Source organism: Nannospalax galili, unplaced genomic scaffold, assembly GCF_000622305.1.
Source record: "Nannospalax galili isolate Female #2095 unplaced genomic scaffold, S.galili_v1.0 scaffold660, whole genome shotgun sequence".
NCBI classification, from domain to species: Eukaryota; Metazoa; Chordata; class Mammalia; order Rodentia; family Spalacidae; genus Nannospalax; species Nannospalax galili.
The window spans coordinates 2,451,224-2,467,588 of record NW_008349073.1 but is presented as its reverse complement, the minus strand read 5'-3'; the positions used below and the strand labels follow the sequence as shown (position 1 = coordinate 2,467,588).

Genomic DNA, 16,365 nt, shown 5'->3' with positions numbered 1-16,365 from the left:
CTTCCTAAGAATGTACAGATTTCTGCCCCCAATTCATCCACTGCAGATCTATAAAGAAGGGAATTGGGCTCCGACATATTCTACCACCTCATCTCAAGGTTAGCTTGGGTTCTGGGCTGCCTGCACCCATCCTGGCCCCTGCTCATTCTACCATCCCTCTCCTCCTCTGTTCACACCTCCACTGATCTCAGCATCATCTTCATCCCTACCAAGTATGCATTGTTTTCAAAGCAATTCCTTAAGCCAGAACAGCCCTCCCAAAAGAAGAAATTTCCCTACCCTTCAGTCCTGAAAGCTGGCTCACCCCCACCTCAGAATCCATTTGTTACTTGCTCTCTGTATTCAGTAAGTTGTCTTGTGTTTTACATGGCATTTTATCACTAATGGACATGATCTGGCTTCATCCTGTCTTCTCAACAAATCTCAGGATCTTTGAAGTTTTGTGAGCTTGCTTTCTTTTTTCCTTCCTTCCTTTCTCTCTCTCTCTCCCTCTCCCTCTCTCCCTCTCTCTCTCTCTCTCCCTCTCTTACAGCTGCAGTGTCCAGTGCCATACTTTTCTGCTTAGCAAATGCCAAATACCTGTTTCTTGATTGGATGATTGCAGTGAGTCCACAGACTCTTCATATACCATTAATGATTTTTAGATGTTCCTGTTCCCTTAGCATTTGTCTTCCCATTTTTGAGAATCCTAATCATTGTCGGATGTTCTCATTTCTTTCACCAGCTCAGCTGGGCATCCCTGGTGCTTCTTCAACTCAGCTATCTCTTTATGAGCCACAGGTTATAGTTTTAACCTGCATTTTCTGCTCCCTGCCTGGCCTTGGAAGCTATCTTTGTTAGGAAAATCCTGGAATATAGCCACATAGAAGGCACTGTCCAGAAACAAAAAAGCCCTGCCACGCATAATCTTTCCCCCCAGGAGTGCAGGATCTTCCTTTCTCAAGCTACTTCTAGCACTGCCTAGAATCCTGTAGCACTCTGGGGACCCAAGTGGATTAAAAACAATCAGGAAAACAACCACCTCATTCAGGAGGCAGAACACATAAAAGGTCATTGAATAGCAAGAGCAAGTTGATAGAGGGCAGACCTGAGCACCAAGATGGAGTTATTTGTTGGGAAGAATGGATGAAGGAAGGCTTCCTAGAAGACAGAAGTGCTATAGAGTACACCTTGCAAACTGCTGCCCATGTTTCTATTTTAGATTCCACAACAGCACCATCCAGAAGGGGCTTGCCTTAGTGGTCTTTGCCAGCAAATGGATAGCTGTCTCTGAATGAGTCCTGTCTCTGAGCCATGCAGGGGTTATGGCTTGTACAACCATCATAATCTTAATGCATGCTTGTGGCCCTCAAGACAAGGAAGTGTATAGAAGGTAGGATGGGTAGCTCACACAACAGCAAACCAGCTAAACCAGGATGGAGTGTCCTTAAAGGAGAATCAGAAGAAATGAGGCTGGTAGGGTGGGTGCATCAGCTCTGTGTAATATGCTTCATCTTGATAAAGTCGAAGGCACTGAGAATCTCTTTAGTCCTTTTTTCTGTCCTCCCTGCAGCATCTCAGTGAGTCCCTGCTTAGGATGAGATTAGGGCTGGCCTTTTCCTTCTTGGTTGCTGTTCCTGACCCTCCCACTCTACATTTTTCAGGCTCCAGGCAGCAGCTTAGGAACAGCAGGCCATAGAGAACACCCCCAGACAGCACTGAAAGAAACCAAATTGCTTAAATGGTATTTACACTGAGTGGCAGGGTGATGGCAAGAGTCTCAAAGCTTTGTCTGAGGGCACTATGGCAGAGAGGCCACAGAAGGAGAAGCTGTGTTGACAGCAGTGTAGCTACATCCAAGTGTCTTCTGTCAGAGGAGGCAAATCTGCTGGTGCCAGGTCAGGTCACTGTTCCTCCTCCAGGTCAAAAGGATTCAGATGCTAATTGTGACTTCTGGGTGATCTCAGCTAGAGACACAGCATCCTCATTTCCTCTCTCCATATGGGAACATGCCTTCTTGGAGGAGCTCTCCCCTCATGGAGCATAGAGCATGGTGCCCATGGGATTCTGTCTGGCACAACAGAACTGGGAAGTGCATCGGGGTGAATGAGGCCAGCTATCCCCTGCTCTTAACAGAGTAAGGTCAGCCTATACAGATAGTGGGCTGAGGGGCCACCCACTGGCTCCTGGTACCTTGTTACACTGAATTGTATTGGGGACATTTTGGTTGAAGTTGGAAGGAGGAATTAACTGAGATTAATGGAATGCTAGTTTCTAACAGGAAGATAAGACAGAGTCCCATCCACAGCCAAGCTTCTGACTCTTTGTATATGTTCTTTCCCATCACTAATAGTTTCCCTGTCTTGCCTCTGATCTCACAATAGTTGCTTGAGAACTTTCAGGAGCTGATCACAGGGTCCAAAACAGTTTGAAGAGCCTGTGTCATGGACTGTGTGTAAAGTGAAGGGAGAACATGGCTCTGGCATGGAACTAAATACCCAAGAGGCCCAGGCCCCTACTCTGGACAGGCCACTGGGGCCTGCTGCAGAACGAGGCAGGCCAGAGGCAAGTCAGGACTGCTGGCTGTAACTCAGAAGTTTCTTATTATGGACTCTAGCCCTACACTAGGTGTTGGGAAAGGTTTATAGCCAATTAGAGCTCCAATCTGAGAGGGTAAGCTAGGCTATATTTTAATTGTCTCGTAGCAATAAAAAGTCAGCAGCAAGGAAGCCCAATCTCTCCACATGGAAAAGGGCAGGACCCACTCATTAACCAGACCGATCTGGCCTCTGGCAGGCTGCATTTATCCTTATTTCATGTGTATGTGCTCAAACCTTATAAAGGGTGACTCTTACCCATGGGCTTTTCTGTGCGTTACTGAGATGCCAGCGAGATCATGGACCCTTCAGGTCACAGCAAGAATCCAGTTGTCCTGTGTGCAGAAGGGCGGATACAGAACAGCCCTCTAGCACTGGTACTGCTTGGACTCAAAGACCAGTCTCCAGGGCTCAGCATCATCTCAAAGGATGTTTCCTTTTCTCTGTTGTAGAGATTGGAAACAGTTTGGAAACATGTGGTAGACATGGGCATAGTCCCAGAAAAGCTCAGATCTCCTTTCTCCTGGGACTAAAAGCAGCTACTTAATGGGATCCAAGGAGAACCTGGGGCTTTTTGTTCTTCTGTGTCTTGTCCAGGCCTGGAGGCTTAACAGAGCTATGCCAGCCCGCTACAGAACCGTGTACAGATCAGTAAAGGGTGCCCTCCCTGCACATAGCATTAACAGTGCACCAATTGGTACACACAGGCAGGAGAGATTAAAGAAGATAGAGTCAAGTACAGGGCCAGGGGCTTCATCAAGATGAGCTGCAAGGTTGGGATGATAAAGGAAGCAAGTAGTTGTTTGATGCATGGCCAGAGTGTAGAATTTCTCTCCATTTCAGGCTTTTCACTGTAGTTTTTTATGGTCTGCAAGAGGGATAGATATCTTTGTACCCTTTGCTAAGAGGTCAGGTAATGGTGAAAAGAAGATCTTGACAGTTTGTGAGCTAACTCAATAGCCACAGCCCAGGTTTGAGAACTCTAAACTGACTGAACATTGCTTTCCTTAAAGGTTTCTGCATTCTCCAAGAAGGCCTGAGGCCTCCTGACACAAGCGACCTGTAGCTTAAGGCTTTCTCAGCCCTTATTCCCCAAATGACAGAAGCCTGACCTATACCATCTAACTTCTTAAAGGATTTAGCACTGGTCTCTCTGCCGTCACCTCAGCATTCCCCATCCCCACCCCCCATCCTTTTAGCTCCTGTCCTCTCCTCACATGTTATGTCTGCTTTTGCTCTTCACCCCTTCCTTGCTGAGGGAATGGTAGCCAGGAGATGATGGATGTGTAGGAGACCAGAGGGAAGTTTATGCAGCTGCTGCCTGTACTCATGCCTGGATAAATAGAGGAATCCATCCTCGCTCTAGTTATATTCAGCCCAGACAAAGCCAGTGCGAAAGAACCCCTTCTGCTCATGATGTCTAGGCTGCTTCTGAGTCATCAGCACTAGCTGCCCTGACTGAGGCTAGGCTTTGCCCCTCTGGGCTCCCATGGGCAGCCCTGCTGCAGCAGGTCCTCCATGGCAGAAGATGTCTCAAACAGGCTTATTTCATCATGTCAGTGCCACTGTACCCAGCATTAGGAACTCTCTTTCTCCCAATTCACTGATTATGGTCTAGGTAAACTAAGACCATTTACCTTTCATTTGTTTATTGAATGCTTACCAGGCACCATTAGTATGTGCCCATTATAATGCTGTGATGGCAAGATGAACTGAGCTGTGGGGGAAAGCCCTAAGTAAATACTGATGTACTTTGAGTGAAATCATGTCTGTGCCAAATCCTAATAGACAGGAGTTTGCAGCAAAGAAGGACGGAACATTCTAGCCAAAGGGAGTCACATGCCAAGTCCTGGAACAGCAGAGCATGTGTGGAGCAGGAGGTACTTGATATGACTAGACTAAAATAGTGAGGGATGAAATATCCAGCAAGATTCCAGTTGAGGAATTAACACTGTACTCTGCTGAGGAATATGGGCTTCAGCAGAGAACAAGAAAATATTTCAGCAGAATGATATATAGATTGGGGAGGGGGTTGCTGAAGCCCCAGCTGGCCTGAACTTCCTATGTAGACGTGACTGGCCTCAAGCTCACAGAGATCCATTGGCCCCTGCCTCCAGAGTGCTGGGCTTAAAGGCGTGCACTGCCACACTTGGAATTTTTTTTTTTAATTACATTTATTGAGCCAGACTCTCCTTAAGTGTTTCACTTACCCTTCATCAAAACCCTTTGAGGTGGTGCTCACTCATGCTCATTTGACATACAGAACAGTCTAAGCCCATAGAGAGTAACAAGTTACACAACGGCCTGTCACTTGCTGGTAGAGCAGGATTTGAAGCAAGTAGTCTGGCTCCAGAGCCTGCCTCTAACCACTGTGTTTCCTGGCATAAGCCACACTCTTCAAGATCATAGAGGGGCCATTAAAGGTGAGGCTGGTGAAGATTCCGGCCAACTTATCAGTTACCTACAACTAAGACCCAAACCAAAGAGTAGAACAATAAGGGTGAAGAAAGAGAAAGAATTCCAGTAAGTAGAATCAGTGTGATCTGGAGGTGGTTTGTGAATGTACACTGAGCCCTTTACCATGAAACCCGCTCTTCCCCAGGGCTTCATAGTAAAGGTGAGAGATTGAGGGTTGGACTTATTCAATTGAGCTCTACCTGGTAGAGTTGAATTCAGTAGGGAGGCCTAGACTGCAGGTAGAAATTGTGTATCTGGCCACTCTGAGCTATAGAATACAGGCACTGCAGGAATGTCCATATTCAAGGGCCACACTGTTGGGGAAGAGTTCTAATTTGAGAACCAGAAAGAACAGGGAGAAAAAAAAAAAACAAGATTGAGAATCACAGAGACCTATAAAAGGAAAGCTTCAAGAAGATAGGGTGCTTTGTCAGATCATTTAAAAGGTCACAGGTGATGACATCTGCAAAGAAATTATCAAAATGGCAATTAAGAGGTCCTGAGTGACCTTTTGAAGTAATAGGACAAGTGGAATAGTGACCATAGGAACTGGCTACCTTGGATGGGAAAAATGAAAGGAAGAGGGGTGGACAAGTACGGAAAGATTTTTGGATGAGACTAGAGAAATAGGTTTCAAGGGTTTGAGGGGCCAAGCAAGGTTTCCTAAGATGGACAAGATGTTTGTAGGCGAAGAGGTAGATAGTGCTGGGAAGGGCAGGGCAGTTGGAAAGGAGGTATAGAGGACAATTGATAGAAATTGGTGCTTAAGGAAACAGAAGAGGAGTGATCTAGTGCCTGGTAGGTTTTTCTCCCCTCCAAAATGCAGCCAGGTGCAATGGCACATGCCTTTAATCCCAGCACTCAGGAGACAGAGGCAGGTGGATCTCTGTTAGATCCACTCAGCCTGATCCCCAAGGCGGGGGTGTGTGTGTGTTTCCAGGCCAGTTGGTGCTAAAGGGAGACCCTGTCTTTTATTTATTTATTTTTTAAATGCATAGAACGGAAAGAAGTTACTGTGGATGCTGATATAAGTGCTTAATAGGAAAGTATAGGTCATATGTAAGTGACATTACCTGTAGGTAAAGGAACTTAAGAGTTGGGATCTACAATAGGGAACTGCCATTTGAACTTGACCTGATTGGACACTTGGTTACTTATAGACCATACAAGAGATTTGAGCAGTTACTTCATAGATCATACACATGTTGATTCTCCTACCACAGAAATAGGCCAAACCCTAGCTCAGTCCCTTTAAGGCAGGTATAGCTTTGAACCCAGAGGATATACTGACTTGGTTTGGGAGAGGGCCACTGGGACTGGCCTCCTGGCCCAAGCCAAGGTCTCCTGTAGACAGTGCTATCTGAAGGCGCTTCACGAAAAGCAATCTTCATACCTCCTTTTGGCTAGGACCACTTAACACATCAGCCAAGGAGCAAGAGGAGGAGGAGCTGGGGCATTCAGGTGTGCTTTGCTCTGGAAAAGATCCCCAAGCCTGCCTCTTGTTCAGGAATCCCTCGGGAAAGTATTCCAACAGGTGCCCTACACTTGGTTTAGGATGGAACAAACACCCTTTCCTTCAACCCCGTTTCCCATTTCAATTCTGTCACATTCCCTGCTTGAGCCTCAGGGAAGAGAGAGTTAACTCTCTGTCCGGCCTCCAGCCTGAGGTTTTCCTGGGAAGATGAACAGTCTGCCTTCCTTATTGTCTGCACCAAAGGAACAGATTGCATCAGTTTGTAAACTGTGTTACCACTTGCAAAGGCCTGGAGTCAGCAGGTCTGCATTTCCTGCAGACTCAGACACCTTGGCTTCTGCTTCTCTGCCTCAGGCAGGACCAAAAGGTGTTCCCCACCTCCTCATCATCCCACCCCTTACCCTAGAGGTACAGAAAAGGCATTTAAGGAGAGAAAGAAGCCCTTCTAGCCAAATCTGCTTGCTTGCTACCCAGGCTTTCCCTCTGTTTTCAGTAGCTCCTTGGCTCCTTTTGCTAGTATGACCACCTGGCTGGATTTCTAGAATGCTGCTGACATTCTCCAAAAATCAGTGGGCAGAATGAGTGGGTTTGGTGTCTTTGTCCATTTGGTATTGCTATACAGAATACATGATATTAGGTGGTTTGGTTTGTTTTTATTGAGATAGGATCTCCTTGTAGCCCCAGCTGGTCTGGAACTTGCTATATGGACCATATAGCTGCCCCTGATTGTGGTCACCACCAGCAGTGGCCACTCCTCCATTCTCACGGGTGCCGCTCCTTCGTTCTCACGGACGTCGAGGCTGCTCCTCCGCTCATCCTGGGCTGAGGCCGCTCTTCTGCCTGCCCTGGGCTGTCTTCTGTGGTCGCTGCTTCTGCCCCATCCTGGACCCCAGGGCTGGTGAGGAGACTGTGTCAGTGGAGCTGCATTCAGACACAGGAGACCAGGTTCAGTGACACAGATCTGGTTTATTGCACGAAGGCACAAGCTTATATAAGGGTAGTGGTCCAATCACAGCACAGCAAGTAGGATACCTCATTAACATAACATGCTTAGCATCCTATCACAGTACAAGTAGGATACCTTATTAGCATAATAGCCTTAGCATCCTATTAGCATAACAGACTTAACATCCTATCACAGAAGAGCCAGTAACATGCCTCATTAGCATACTGGGTTTCAGATTACAGAGCCTGGATTCCTGGAAACCACGTGACGCTGACTGTTGAAATATCTAAGTGTTGCAATTTTGGATTCCAAGGGTGGTGATTAAGGAGTGGCGAGCTCTAGGCATCAGTCTTATGATCTGCCAATGGGAGCATGCCTCGGGCCTGCTATATGGCTGTCAATAAGACTTTCACCCAAGGCTCAAGCCTGTCTCCCACACCTGATCTCACAGAGGTTAAAGGAATGAGCCACCATTTTTTTTAATAGGCTTAACTGGGCTCACAGTTTGGGAGGCCCAAAAGCATGCACTGGCATCAGTAATGGTTTCTGCGGAGACCCTCATGGTAGTGAATGATATATCTGGAACACCTGTGAGAGAATCATAGTATGTGACAAAATAGGTCACAAGAGAATGGGGAGGAACTTGGCTTGCTCTTCTATAACAAACTGGTCCTTCCAAAGGCAGTGTCCCTGTGACTTAATTCCCTTCCTACTTTTTTTGTTCCTTTGGTTGGTTAATTAGGTGGTTGGTTGTTTTGGCGGTGGTGGTAGCGGTGGTGGTTGGGTTGAGGCAGGGTCTCACTAGCTATAACCCAAGTTGTCTTTATGAGCCTCCTGCCTCAACCTCCCATGTTCTAAGGTTACAGGTATGTGCTACCATGCCCAGGCTAGACTGACCCTACTTTTTAAGGTTTCCCACCTCTCAAACCACAATACTTAGGATACTGCCAAGCTTTCAGACCAAGCTTGCAACACAGGAACCTAGTGAGGACAAACCACAGCCAAGTCATAGCAGCAAGAGGCTGGAGTGTCCCATCCTGCATTATCATTCAATCCATCTCTCCATTTCCCCTCTTCTCTTCCACCAGTTCTCCTCTGGGACATGATTGGCAAGCAAGCATCCCTGTCCTTCTTTCTCATGTCACTTTACTGATGGAGTACTGAGTCCACAGCAAGTGTGACACACCCAGCTTATAGGTAGGAGACTGAGCTAGTGCCTTGATGACCATTGGAATCCAATGCTTTTCTCTATTTTCACTGCCTATCCAGGCCTCTTACGCTGATTATCACTGATGGATTGGGGGAATTGAAAGCATGTGTATGATCCAACAGCATGTGAGACTGATGGGGCCTCTCATTGGCACCCCCATGTCACCTGCCCAGAGCTGGCCCTAAACATCACTGGACAACCTCTGGAGAAGCATGCAGCTATGCCCCACCTTGTCCAGCAAGTCTTCCTTTATAGATGACCCAGGGCTAGGAAGGTGGGGGGAGGTCCTGTCATGCCTGAGGTGGCCTACTTCCCTTGGAGAGGAAGCACCCCCAAGGGTTGTGTTCCAGGCATTCTGTGGGCTCTCCACCCCTTGAGCTCAAACTGGCTGGAGGTTCAGTTATTTCCTGTGCTGCCTTAGGCATTGTACATGGGTTGTGCCAGTGCCCTGAGGGGAGACAGTACCTATTCTCCATCCTTCTGGCAAGCAAGGGAATGGTGGGTAAATGTATGTGTGGTCCCCTGCCTGTAACCAGTAAATCCCATGTGGACTGTTTCTTTGGCTGCCTGTAGTCATTGCATGAACATGGATTCCCCTGCTGGCTTTCCCTGTTCTACCTTTTTGTGATTCTTTTGCCCTCAATGCCCCTGGCTACCTTACTTAGCCCAGCAAAGGCAGCCCATAGTGTGTACTTTGTTCTTCTCTCCCATGCCTTCACTGCACTAAGACCCGGAGGGAGCTTCAGAAGGGGAATGTGATCATGCAGCTTTGTCCTTTAGCACTACTAGGCATCCAGGTCAGCCCCCTACACCAGGAGAACTAGGGCAGACACAGCTAAACTAACCCCAAAACAGGCTGGGTTCAGAGCATCCTCTTTGGCTTGATACCTGAGCAGTTTTATAATCTCTCCCACCCACCTCGAATCAATCTCAATCTCTCTCTCTCTCTCTCTCTCTCTCTCTCTCTCTCTCTCTCTCGCGCTCTCTCTCGCTCTCTTCCGCTCTCTTCTCTCTCCTCTCTTCTTTCTCTCATACACAGTTTAGGAAAGATTTCAGAATCTGAAAGCTAATTGACTAGGGAGGCCAGAAGTTGAGAGAAGGTATTTGCATTTATGAAACCATCAGCCTTGCCTGGCTTTTCCTTCTCTCCCTTCCTCCACACCCTTGGCAAACCCCAAGTGGCTCCCCAGCCTGCACTGCACCCCAGGCATGGAGTGTGCTCCCCGCTTAGAGCAGGAGAATGACTCAGCCCCATTGCCTATCTGATTGAAGTAGTTCCTGTATAAGGAGCTGAACAAAATCTAGACAAGGAAGGACAGGGGACAGTGTGGAGGCAGAGACAGAGACTGAGTATATATTTCTGGAAGTGAGGGCACAGAGGCCACTGAGAGAGGACACAAATTGCTGGCCACTACTGTCTTTCCTCTACTCCTAGTCATGGCACTGGAGGTCGCTTCTAGTTCTCTTCCTCCTCCCTCTTCTCTCCTTCTTCACACAGTCTCAGCAAGAAAGGATGAGCCCACAGCCCAGTTGGGTGGGTGCTGAAGTTGCTTGGGCACCAGGAGCTCTTCCTCAGTAATTAGGAGACATGCAGATTAACAGCCTGTGCTGTTTGTATTAATTTGGTAAATAAGCCAGAACAATTTCATTAGTGGCACATTAATGTACTTGGGAGCAGTTTCCCACTGTGAGGCAGCAGGGCCTCTGGCTGCCCCAGCCCACAAACTGGCCAGGTCCTATGTGCCTTGCCCTTTGGGCATGGTCGGCTGGCAGCTCCCACCCTTTTGATTTGATGGTGAGGGAAGACGCCACCCCCCACCACCACCACCAAGCAGGTAGGCATCTCTCTGTTCAAGTGGGCTTGGGGACAGTCACATTCACCTGAGCTCTTCCTGTGAACTCCACGTGGCTTACCTTGACTCCTTTATTTTATATGAGGACCTGCAGTGTAAGAAACCCAAAACTTTTCAGGGAGGGCAAAGAATAATCAGAGTTGATAATCAGGAATTGATCCCCCAGGTAGGTGCTCAGACCAAGCAAGACAGCTAGCTTCTGGATATAACCAACCCAAGGATGTAGGACTAGCCCATGTGCTGTTTCATTGGTTGTTGGAAGAAGCAGCAGATTCATAATACTCTAATACACAGAGCCCTCTCCTCATTTTACAGTTAAGGAAACAAGTCTGGAGAAGGTCATGTGACCTGCCCCAAACATTCACAGCTAGAACCAAGGACTGATCATCATAACAAATCCTTTGAGATAGGTACTACTACAATATCAAGTTTCTAGGAAGGTTTGTCTGTCTGTGTGTTTGGTTTGTTTATTTGTTTGTTTTTGAGATAGGATCTCACTACATGGTCTTGACTGGCCTGGAACTTGCTGTGTAGACAAAGCAGACCTCCAGCTCACAGAGATCTACCTGCTTCTGTCTCCTGAGCACTAGGATTAAAAATGTATGCCACCAGCCAGGTGGCAGAGGCAGGCCTGGTCTGCATAGTGAGTTCCAGGCCAGCTTGGGCGATAGGGAAACCTGTCTCAAAAAGATAAGGGAGAAAAAAAAAAAATGTATGCCACCACATCTGGCTCTAGCAAGGTTTTAAAAAGACACAGAGAAGTTGGGACTGGGACTGGAAAGATTGCTCAGAGGTTAAGAGCACTGGCTGCTCATGCAAAGCACCAACATTGTGGCTAACAACTGCCTGTGCCTCCAATTCCAGGGGTTTCAAAACCATCTTCTGACCTCCATGGGCATTGCATGACATGGGTACTCTTACATACATGCAGGCAATACACTCATACACATAAAATAAAATAATAAATACCTTTAAAGAAGACACAGAAAACATAAGTGATTCACCAAAGTACAGGCAGGTAGTTGATGAATTTGAACTCAAGTCACCCAGTTCCAGAGTCTACTTCTGTGCTGTACTCTGCTCCCTAAAACCCAGAAGGAAGGTGCACCCCCACAAGTTCATTGGGTGGACTTTACCTCCTGGGGCTAGATAAAGTGGTATTAAAGCCAGGGAGAACACAGCTCAAGTGTCCAACAGCCACAAAACTCAGTCACTCTGCCAGCATCAAAAGCAAAGGACACAAGTGCTGACAGAACAGCAAGGCAGCCCAAAGGTATCTTTCAACTCTTGAGGGTCACCTCTAACCTTCAAGCATCTTGGCTACCCTCTTTGTCATAGCCAGCTACTGACGAAGTGCCAAGCTACTTCCTCAGAGTGCACCACCTGCCCCTCACAGTCTCTCCCAAGGTCACCTCCCCCAGAGCCACGTATCTCTCTAAGTCTCAGCTTCAGCATGTACCAAACAGGGAGCTGAAGTGATGAGCCACCATCCGTCTGCTTGTATATATACATACATATATTCTGTGGTATCCTCAAGGCCATGTCCACTCACGTGTGTACACAGCAAGTGCCCACTCACATATGAAGCCTACTCCCAGCATATGCCAGTCCACGGTCATCACCCAAGATCTAAGCTCCTTGATGTAGCCTGCCATTGTAGGAGTCCTCCCACAGAAATTGTTGAGTCCAGATCTCTTCTGAAACACTCCAAGATGCTGAAGAGACTATATCACATAGTACTTTGCAGTTTATACAACACTGCCTGGGTAGGATCTCAGTTAATGCTTGTGATCGCCAGTTGGGCAAGAGGAGATTTCTTGTATATTTCACAGCAATAAATTTCCACTAGCTACTGTCTTTAATTTGAAGCAACTTGTATGAAATAGCTCTCTATACATATATCTATGTGTAGTCCTCATTATTTGCAGATTGTGTGTTTGAACATTTATATGCTCCCTAAAATTTATTCGCAATCCCAAGATTAGTTCTTGTGCTCTTTCAAATCATGTGTAGGCATGCAGAGGGGCGGAAAGCTTGAGGAGCTCAGGTTGAACAAGGCGATACTGCCTTCAACATTGGATCTCATGTAGCCCAGGGTGGCTTCAAATTTGCCTTGAACTCCTGATCCTCTTGCCTTCTCTTCCCAAGTACTAGGACTACAGACATGGGCCACCATAACTGACAATTCTACTTTCTTTATTGTAACTCTCAGATTATAAATGTTCTTTTTATGAAATATCTAGTGCCTTGATTTTTGCTGGGGTCAATGCTTTTTCTTTGATTTTGTAGTATAAAGTGATCCCAGGCAAATAGTGCTTCAAGAAAACTGAATGTACCTTAAAGAGAAAATATATGTTGGATAACTGTCATTCAAGCCCGACCCATTACAGTGCTGTTGTCTGAGAGTTCTGTGTAAATGAATCAGTGATGTATATTTAAAAAGCTATTTTTCAACAGAAGTACATTTAAAACAAGGTTGTGTATAAATCATTTGGTAAATAGGGTGACCAGAGGCTCTCAACCCTTTTATTTCCTCTAGAAATAACCCTTCAATATTCTCTTAATTCATTGTTCATGATCACTTTATACAGCTACTATGAATGATAAGTATAGACTATATGAATTGAGGCTACAGTTCAGTGTTAGAGGGCTACCCTAGCATGTATAAAGCCCCAGGTTTGAGTCCCAGAACCACAAGAAAAAAAGAACAGAACCAGGTACGGTGGCACACCTGTATTCCCAGAGATTGAGGCAGGAGGATCAGGAACTGAGGGCCATCCCTAGCTACATAGTTTGAGGCAAACCTGAGCTACAGAAAACCCTGTCTCAAAAAAAGGAATTCTCTCTCTCTCTCTCTCTCTCTCTCTCTCTCTCTCCCCTCCCTCTTTCCTTCTCCCTTTACCCTGTCTCCCCTCTCCCTTAGTTCCCCTCTCTCCCCCATTTCTGTGTGTGTGTGTGTGTGTGTGTGTGTATTTAAGACAGCTGCTTATGTTGCTTAGATCTTATGGGCTCAAGTGATCTTCATGCTGCACCCTTCTAAATATTCTAATTAGCTAGAACTACCAGCGAACACAACCATTTCTGGCTCATGATTTTTTTAATTAAGAGAAAATGTCAGAGAAATTTGAATCTTAGAGTTAAACAGAGAAATAGAATTTGGTACAGACACATTTTCATAATGTTACAGTTGAACCACAACTTCCTGGCAGTCAGTCTAAAGGAGAGAAATGGGAAAGGATGTATATCCCTTCTAACCAGGAGCTCACTGCTTGCAAGCCCCACAATTTTCTGAGCCAGAAGTGTCACAGACTTGCAGCACCCATCCAAGCTAAGGTGTGTCTAGAAAGGTATGGAACGTGACTACAGAGGCCAGAAGCCAAGCAACTCAGGAGCCGGCAAGAACAGCAACTCAGCCACCTTCCCCTGAGAGCCTTTGTTCGATTGAGAAATTACTATGGCATTGGCAGCTGTAATGAAAGAGGAAGCTGAGCCCCCACAGGTGACAGCTTTATCTCCCTCTGCAACCCAAGATGGATCCAGTGGCAGCACAGTGCCCAGGGCTAGAGATTTCTTTCCTTCGCTGCTGGATAGGCCCAGGAACTTGTCAAGCCCAAGTTAGCATATCGATTGCAGGCAGAGAGAGCTGGATACATGTGAAGTCTGGGCTTGCTTGTCAAGGAGAATCCATTGCTCCTAGGTGGGTGTCCCCAGATGTAGCCACTAGTTGCTGGGTTCTCCCTGGGTGAGCACTGGAGAAAGCATCTGGAGGCCTCAGAGAACTTGGTGTCAGTTTGGTATTTGCCATGTGAAGTGAGGTCTGAACATGGCACTGTGTAGGATGAGAGGGATTGTGCCTGCCTGGTTGCCTCAGCAACCCATCTCTGAGCTTCTTACATCAGTGCCAGCAACCCAACCCACTGCAGAAAACAACACTGGCCCATTGCAAGCTGCCTTAGGGCCTGCCAGGCCTAAAAGTATGTCATGTGGCCTTGCAGGGGAGCCATCCTGTTTTAAGAAAAGAACACTTAGCTACTAAAACTGTGGAGCACAAGAGGTCAGGAAAGGGAGGGAAACGTGTGGGATTGGGCTCCATGTTAGCTGGGAACTGAACCAGGCCCATTTGGTGTTGGCTGGGCACATGTCCCCCTGAGCTTCCAAACACAAGGCAACCAGTCTGTTCTTGCCACCACTGCCCCCAAGTTCCTCTGGGACCTGCTGCTTCTTGGCCTTAACATGTTTGGCAAAAACTTGGTAAATTAAGACAAAGAAGAGGTGGTCTTGCAGGCTTGATAGACTCTTCTCTCCTAACCCTCTCCCTGCTGGAGGCTCCAGCTTATAATGCCTTGAACTTTTGGAAGGTGGATCAGAGCATTGGACTCTGTGCACCACCTGCCTCTTCCCCACACATGCAAGTATTCCAGTAAGTTAATTGCTAGACTCAGAGAAAGGAGAAACCCGTTCCAGGACCAATAGATATTTAACTGATGGTTCCTAGTATGTAGAGGCCCTGCTGGTAAGCTGCAAGGTCCCAGGCCTGGATGCTGGAGGGGGACTGGCATTACCCCAATAGAAAGCAGAAGGAGGGACAGCTCCTGAAGCAGCAAGCTGTGGAAGTCAAGGGAGAGGGAGAGCTTGGCAGTGGTAAGAGACAAGTCAGGCAACCTGGATTCTGCCATTTCTGCCCTGGCTAACTCACCTTGCTCTAGTTCCTGTCTCCTTGTCTTGGTTGTCCCCACAAACTCTACCTAATGGAGTCTGCATATCCCTTTCTGTACCACACCCTACCTTAAACTGGCATGAAGATTAGTTATGGACCTCAAGTAGCAAGAGACTGGTGAACAACAGGATGAAGTTGGGGCCTGTGACCCTAGTTCTGCCCCTTTTTTATTTCCCATTATCTTGTCTCTGTCCACCCCACCCAGCCACCTCTATCTATAATGTCACCTGGAATTTCCCAGCTGCTACTCTTATCCCTTCTAGCCCTCTACCACTGGCACCAGTTTGGTCTTTGAGAATTCCCAGGTATTTAGATATTCATTTTATTGCCTAATCAAGCTTGAAGCCTTTCAAATTAATACAAGTTTTTGCATTTAGGCCCCTTTAGCAGGGGAAGAACGAGATCAAGAGAGAATCAAGTAAGGTATTTATCATGGGCCATTGCTTTCCTGAGATAGGGATATATCAATCACGCAGAAAGTCATGACCCTGAGGCCACCCTCTTGGAATATGTGCCAGCTCTGGGGTCCTAGGGATAGAGCCCTCCATGGGAATCATCTGAGACCCTTGAATTCTGTAGGAGTTTCTGAGAATTCTGAAGTTCAGCTACAGTCTGCAACCCAGGATCTAAAATTGTGGCAGTGACTACATCCATTTTGCTCCTTTTTGAAGGATGACCTTCTCTGAGGTTGTCCCCACCCCACCAACTGGCCCATGTGCTAATGGAGCTCTGCCCACATCCTCCTGCCTCACCTGTCCTCCTTCCCTCCTTTCCTGACTTTTTGGAAGCCTCTTTAATTACTTTCATTAAACATTACTTCTTTCAGCTCTTCCTGGAAGAATGCAGTTTCCCTCTCCCCAGGGATTATCTTACTCCCTGAGCCTGCCTGTCTTCTCCACACAGAGCTGGGGTGGATACAGAAGGATTCCCTCCTTTCCTGACTTTTTGGAAGCCTCTTTAATTACTTTCATTAAACACCTGCCTGTCTTCTCCACACAGAGCTGGGGTGGATACAGAAGGGTGAGGGCACCATATTCAGTCTACTTCTTACCTCCTACACAACTCACATAGCTGAGAGGGCCTCTCTCAACCAAGGCAAGTCAGGTGTACCTCGGTAGCTCTCTGAAAAAAA

The 16,365-nt window shown here is 47.0% G+C and overlaps 1 protein-coding gene across 2 annotated transcripts in view; it reads left to right on the top strand.

The window, feature by feature from the left end:
- Snd1 (staphylococcal nuclease and tudor domain containing 1) overlaps positions 1-16,365 on the top strand; it is a 462,156-nt gene that overhangs the window by 428,978 nt on the left and 16,813 nt on the right. The gene's annotated exons all lie outside the window — the stretch shown is intronic.